Here is a 7,492-nt window from a genome sequence, read left to right as displayed (position 1 = left end):
TGAAATGACCGTCTTATTCTCTTTTGATTAATTTTGGTTTGAACTCTAACGTATTAGATATTAGGATAGCTACATGCTTCTTGTGTCCATTTGATTGGAAGATCTTTTCCCAGCCCTTTACCCTATGGTAATGTCTATCTTTGAATCTTAGTTGTTTTTATTGTATGTGTGTGTATTTATGTGTATTTGTTTTTTTTTTTTTCATCTCACATGGGTGTCTTTTAATGAAAAAAAAAAAATTTAGAGAAAATACCTGGCTAGGCTGGGATGAGGCAAATGGGAACGCTTCAAAACCCAAAATGGGAGGGAGAACAGGGTTCCTCTCTCAGAGGGCAGGGTGAGTGAGGGAGGAATGGAGCAAGCAGGAAAGTACTCGTGAGTTACATCCCAGTCCCACCCTCAGGAAAAAGAGAAAGAAGTTCCCATCACCCCACACACCACCCACATCACTCCACAACCCAGCAGCGCCTCAGTGTACCCCTCTCTGTTGCCCAACATGTCTGGGTCAAAGAGGAGGCTGAGAGGAGGGTTAGGGAGTGGTGAGGAGAGCCACACTTCAGTCTGGTTTCCACTCTCTGGCTCTTACAGCAAGTCTGCAGTCATCTGATGCCTGACACAGAAGTGGAGTATGAGGTGGCCACGACAGGGGTGCAGTTGTTGGCAGAGTAGCCTTGCCTCAGCGCCTCAAAGTAGGTTGCCTGCACGGGCTTGTGACATTGTGGCCCTTTGATGGCATCTTCTATTTTAAACCACTCTCTCTTCCAATGTTCATGGAGTCTTCCCAGTCTTCCAGCACTTCTGTGACAATAATCACCTACACGTACGTCCTGTGCTTCCTCTCCTGGTTCTCAAAAATTCCAACCAACCTTCCTAAGGTCCCTTTTACTCCAGCCTCCTCACAGACTTCATGGACCGCGGCCACACTCGGCTCCTCCTCAGGCTCCATGCCTCCTCCAGGGACAATCCATCTGTCTGGATGGCGGCTACTGCTCACAAGCAGCACCTCCTCCTGGCTCTCGCTGCGGCAGTCATAGGTGCGGGTCTGGTTCGACTTGAGCTTCATCATCCTCTGGGCCCTGGTGGGGTGCCTTGCGGGGCCTCAGAGTTGGGAGAGGGCAGGCTGCTGCGATGGCCGAGCGCATGATGCATGCCCCTCCGGCTCGGCCATGGCGGGGGAGGAGGGTCTGTGTGTCCGCTATACAGCTCTTACCCCAGCCCAGGCCCTGCACCGGAGGAGTCACAGCCACCATTGCCACCCCCACCGCCCCCTCTGTCCGCTGCCCCCAACGACCGGCCCTTGTATGTGTATTTGTATTGTGTGTGTTAGCCTGTGTGTTTTTATAGGTGAGATAAAACCATTAATGTTTTGGGAAAGTAAGGACCATTGATTGTTAATGCTTGTTTGTTTTAGATTTGTTATTGGCGGTGGTATTGTGAATATATTTACCCTTGGGTTCTGGTATAGTGAGATTATCTATTGCCTATGTCTTTGTAAGTGTAGTTAACTTCCTTGGGTTCAAGTTTTCTCTTCAGAACTTTCTGTAATGCTAGATGTGTAGATACATATTTTCAAAATCTGGCTTTGTCATTAAATATCTTGTTTTCTCTGTCAATATTGATTGAGAGTTTTGCTGGGTATAGTAGTCTGACAGGGCATCCATGGACTCTTAGTACTTGTAGAACATCTCTCCAGGACCTTCTGGCCTTGAGGGTTTCCATGGTGAAGTCAGTTGTAATTTTGAAAGGTCTACCTTTAAATGTTACCTGTCTTTTTCCTTCCCTGTTCTTAATTTTCTTTCTTTATCTGTATCTTTGGTGTTGTGATTTTTATGTGTCAAGGGGTTTGTTTTTTTGGTCCTGTCTATTTGGTATTCAGTATGCTTCTTGTACTCTCATGGGCATATCCTTCTTCAGATTGGGCAAGATTTCCCTCAGTGATTTTGTGAATATGATTTCTGCAAATTTGAGCTCAGCTGCTTCATCTTCCTCTATGCCTATTATTGTTAGGTTTGGCATTTACATGGTGTCCCAATTTTTCTGGATGTTTTGTGTTAAGTATTTATTGGATTTATGATTTTCTTTGGTTGATGAATCTATTTCCTCTAGTTTATTTTCAGTGCTTGAGATTCTTTCTTCCATCTCTTTTATTCTGTTGTTTATGCTTGTGTCTGTAGTTCCATAATGTTTGCCCAGTTTTTCTATTTCCAACATTCCTTCAGTTTGTATTTTCTTTATTGTCTCTATTTCAGTTTTCATGTCTTGAACAGTTTCCTTCACCTGTTCAATTGTTTTTTCTTGGCTTTATGTATTTTCTTTTTCTTTAAGGCATTTGTTCATTTCTTCCAGTTTTTTCTTTGTTTTTTATTCCATTTCTTTAAGGGATTTTCTCACATAGTCTTTGAGGGCCTCTATCATTTGTATGACGATATTTTTTAAGTCATTCTCTTCTGCTTGATCTGCTTTGGGGTGTTCAGGTCTAGTTGGTGTAGAGTCCCTAGATTCTGTGTATTATGCTTGTCTTTCTATTGTTAGATGTTTTCTTGTATTGCCATCTTCCCCTTGTTTCTTCCAGTAGGTGCAGGTGAGGCCTATCTCTCTTTATGGTACTCCCTGGGTGGGCTTTTTGGGAAAGAACTTTGATGTCTGTAGATCCAGGTCCTCCAAGATCTCTAGGAGGTTTCCCTCAGTCAGTCAAAGATCAAATTCCAGCAGAATACTGGTGATGAATGTCAAAGATCCAGCAGGCTGGGACACAGGATGTTCCTGTGTGTATAGGCAGATCTAGCACAGGGGCCTGGGACTCTCCAGCAGAAGCCTGGGGATGGGGGTCCAGGATCCTCCCCACAGGGACTCAGGATGGCCCTGAGGGGATAGATTGATCTCTGGGAAGGGCCAGGATCTCCAGTAGAGGACTGGCAGTGGGGGTCAGAGAATAGGCAGGTGGGGATTTCAGGTGGTCCAGCGTGGATAGGCAGGTCTAGTGTGCTTAGACCAGCACCAGGAATTTCCCTGAAGGTGCAGGATTGTTGGATCCACCCTCTGTCCCACTGATCAACCAGAGGGATGTGATAGTGGGTAGACCATCAAGTTTCATCCAGAAGCAGCTCCAGTGAGGGAAAAAGACAGCCAAGTCATGTGGGACAGGGAACAGGGGAGGAAACCCATTCCTGTTATTCATTCCCATGGTTTGCTGAAAATTTCAAAACTTAACAGGGTAAAATAGATTCCTCAGCTTCTTTCCTTCATCCCAATCATCTGTAATGGTTGGGGACAGTACGTCAGTAGGTAGGTTTTGTGCCAGTGTCTGTCATGATTTTGTTGCTATGAAGAGACACCATAACTAAGGCAACTTATAGATGAAAGAATTTATCAGAGATTACAGTTCCATAGGCTGTAATGGTGAGGAGCATTGAAGCAGGAAGTCAGGCAGAGATGGTAGCTGAGCCCTTAAGTCATATGTTCAAGTGGGAGGTAAAGAGAACTAATTGGAATTGTTGTGGGCTTTTGAAATGTACAATTCCACCCCATAGGGCATGCCTTCTCAAACAAGTTCCTCTTTTAGGGAACCAAGTATTCAAATATATTAACCTACAGGAGATATTCTCATTCAAACTACCACAAGCAGTATTGTATAACAATGCTGATAATCTGGGCCAAACTTTAGAACCTTTATCACTTCTCCAGGCTTTGTGTTCTTTACTTGTGAAATAAAGTCATCAAGATGTGTAATTAACTTTGTCAACTTGACATAACTCAGAGTCACCAGAAAATGCAGTCTCAATGAGGGATTGACTACATTGGCTTTGTCTGTTAGCATATCTGTGGGGGATTGTTTTGAGTATAATAATTAATGTAGGAAGATCCATCTACTTAGGTTAGCACCTCGACAATGGGTAATGAACTACTTAAGTGTAGAGTTTGGGCTGAGCACAAGCAAGCAGACAAGCAAGTGAGCACATACTTTGTCATTCCTCTGCTCTTGATTGTGGATGAGACTTGGAAAGCTGCCTTAGGCTCTTGCTGCTGTGACTTCCCTACAGTGATATTCTGTTGCCTAGAATTGTGATCTAAAATAAACTCTTTCTCTCCCCAAGTTTCTTTTTGTCAAAGTGTTTTACACTAGCAACAGAAAGGAAACTAGGGCAGTTATAAAACTTGCTCTAAAATTTTGACTCTTGAATGTGAAGTGCCTGGAAGAACCAGGCCCTTGGTGGTAGCTACTTTTGAATTAGAGCCAGCTTGGAGTCTAAATTTCAGATATACTTTCCATTGCATTTAAACATTTCCTACTTTCCACTTACACACAAATACCCCAGGTTCTTTGGTATGGAGACCCTGCAAAGAGTCTTGTAAACATGTCTTTTGCCTTCCAGCCTAAACTCCTCATAGACATATGTCTGCACACATATGCCTGAGGAAAAGCTGGCATGAGTGAAAGCACATATTTTCTTCTCATCTAAACAGAGAAGCAAACAGGCAATGGCATTAAGGCAGCCCTGGAAAAATGCCATCTTCACAGAATATTTGTTCTGCTATATTATCATTATACAGCCTGTGGCATGCTTAGGCACCCTATAGCCTTACAACAAGGGTACTAATAATACATATGTCCAAGATAGCTATGAGGATAAGAGCTGCAAAATAAATAACTCTCATGACACTGAGCCTGGCAAGGAATGGGTATTTTACACATATTTTCTACTTTTCTTGCATCTAAATTGTCAATGCCTTGATATCTCTGACTAGCAGTCATGGTGCTAGAGAGATGGATGAGTGGTTAAGAGTGCTTTCCCTTCTTTCAGAGGACCTGGGTTTGTTTTCTAGCACCCATGTCTGGTGGTTCACAACTGCCTGTACTTTCAGCTCCTGGAAATCCAATGCCCTATTCTGACCTCTATAGACAATTGCCGGCCCATGAGCAAATGCACAGACACACACACACACACACACACACACACACACACACACACACACAAATAATGATAATAACAATAATAGTGGTAGAAAACAACATTAGTAACATATACCTCATCATTTAAAGCTCAGAAAATGAATAGATTTCCTGATTTGGACAAGGAGGTTGAATGGCTCAAGGTATGGCACTCATCATAACATTGTCATCATTGCTATCTTATTTACCCTAATCCTCAGCCATCATATTATAGTTAGGGGCATTGGCTATTTCTTTTCTTTTTTTTTTTTTTTGGTTCTTTATTTTTATTTTTTAAATTTTATTTAATTTTATATAACAGTCCAATTAAATGAAAACAAACATTTATACACAATATTTGGGAATTTGGGCATCGTTCTTTCCAAACTACTTCCTGCTGGTAAGGGGCGCTGTCTTGGGGGATTCGAAGAAGATTCAAATATCCTGGCTGTAGTCTGTAGGGCTGTTTTGTCCAGCTGTTTTTAATGTAGGATCAGCTTGTACTCTGTTTCAGGCGGTCTGGCGTGATCAAACCACATTAGTCTGGAAGGAATCCACATCTTTTCATTTTCTGTGGAAACAAAAATAGAAATCCTTTTCCCCAGTAACTTGTCCTTCAACTTAAGCTTTGGAGTCAAAGCATTTTTTTTTTTTTTAGTTTAATATATTATTTTACATGTCGATCCTAGTTCCCTCTCCCTCCCTCCCTCCTTCGCTCCCTCACCCCCCAGCCCTCCCTCCTTCCTTCCCTCCCTTTTTACCCTCTCGGGCATTGGCTATTTCATGGTGTTTATTCTGCCAAGCTCTACATATTCCTCCAGAAACAAGCTCTGTGTCAGTTTTTTTTTATTTTCTGTTTAAAACATCATGACAAAAACCAACTTTATAGGGGGAGCATTATTTTGGCTTATACTTCCCATTGCAGTCCATCACTGATGGACTCAGGGCAGGAACTGAAGCAGAATCCATAGATGACTGATGCTTACTGGATTGCGCTCATGGATTGCTCACCTTGTTTTCTTATGTAACCCAAAGCCACTCCAGGAATGACAATGCCAACAGTGGGCTGAGATGTTCCAGAGCAATCATCAGTCAACAAAAGTCCCCCACAGGGGGACTGCCTGCAGGCCAGCCTAATGGAGGAATTTTCTCAATTCAGGCTTTCCAGGAATTTTTCCTTCTCAGTTTTGACTACTATATCACTTCTGTTACAGTCTGTGTCATTCTTCTTCAATAGGACATATCTAATTCACAAGAAATTTCCAGATTCCTAATGTTTCTTATTTATTTTATTAATCAAAGGGAGATTCCTACTCTCATGGGATCTCACAGATTCTGTTGCAGGATTGCAGAGCTTGTGTTTTGGATTAGGACTATGGACACCATTCAAATTTTCTCTTTTTCACACAAACTTATGTCCCTTCTGACATGATTTTCTGTATGTATCTGTTCCTGGGCATGTGGCATTATTTAACTAAGAAAATATTTTCTCTCATTTCCTTTTGGAATGTTAGGACACAATTGTCAGGAGAAAACCCCATGAGAATAGCACATATAAAGATCTATTTGAGCTCATGTCAGCTAGGGAAATACTTGCATCACATGATATTTCTGTTTTATCCTTAGGAATCATGTGGCCAGGCCTGTGATGTGCTGAAATATGCAGACACAGGCTACACACTTACCTTACAGTATTATTTTAAACCATGTTTTTACTCATGGTCTGGGGAGTGTATGAGTAAACAATAGCAATCCATGCATGTGGAATACTATAAAGCACTGAACATTATGCAGTTGATTCATATGTACCACTAAGAATCAGGCCATTTTCCAGTATATGATGTAAATTGAAATAAATATATTTCAAAAAATGCTACTAATGATTATTTTCAAGGGCAGCAAGGAGGGAACTTACTGTGTATTTTTGTAAGTGGGTTTCAAGAAGCTTTTATCTGAATCCATTTAACATAATTTGTTATGAGGTTATGTCAATGACAGTGATATAATTAAAGTATAATTCATATAATCAAAGTTTCAAAATCTTCCATTTCTCTTATTTGCATATGACAATGAAGTAACTTTAAATGGGAACCTGAAAATGTTCAAACTATGATACAATGCAGAAGAAACACTAGGTTTATTGGCCTCTGATATACAGGTACTGGCTTGCTCCATGCTTGCTCTATGAAAGGAGGGTTTCCTGACCAAGTATACAATTCCTTAAAGACTTCCCTGTGGTGTATCAAAGGCCACTGCAGTGTGTGTGTGTGTGTGTGTGTGTGTGTGTGTGTGTGTGTGTGTGTGTTGTGGGGGAGATGCACTCGGGCTGGATATCTCTAACTTGTAATATATCACTTGTCACCAGCACTAACAGATTGTTCCTGATACCCTGTCATTTGTGACACACTGGGACTCAGTCCTCCATGTAGGACTCAGGAGAAGTGAGAAATGAATGTTTCGAGTCCTATGTGTTGTGCAGAGCAAATGTGAGAGAATGGACAGTCCACTGGTCCTTTTGAACACTTCAAGAGGCTTAAGTCCAGCATATGTCACAATCACCTT

At 41.7% G+C, this 7,492-nt stretch overlaps 1 pseudogene; it reads right to left on the bottom strand.

Moving 5' to 3' along the window:
• Positions 1-204: 204 nt before the first annotated feature.
• Positions 205-1,078, bottom strand: LOC127217086 (diphosphoinositol polyphosphate phosphohydrolase 1-like; annotated as a pseudogene).
• Between the last annotated feature and the right edge of the window lie 6,414 nt (positions 1,079-7,492).

This window comes from Phodopus roborovskii, unplaced genomic scaffold, assembly GCF_943737965.1.
Source record: "Phodopus roborovskii unplaced genomic scaffold, PHOROB, whole genome shotgun sequence".
NCBI lineage: Eukaryota > Metazoa > Chordata > Mammalia > Rodentia > Cricetidae > Phodopus > Phodopus roborovskii.
Note: the sequence above shows the minus strand (reverse complement) of the source record. Positions and strands in the feature narration are given on the sequence as shown.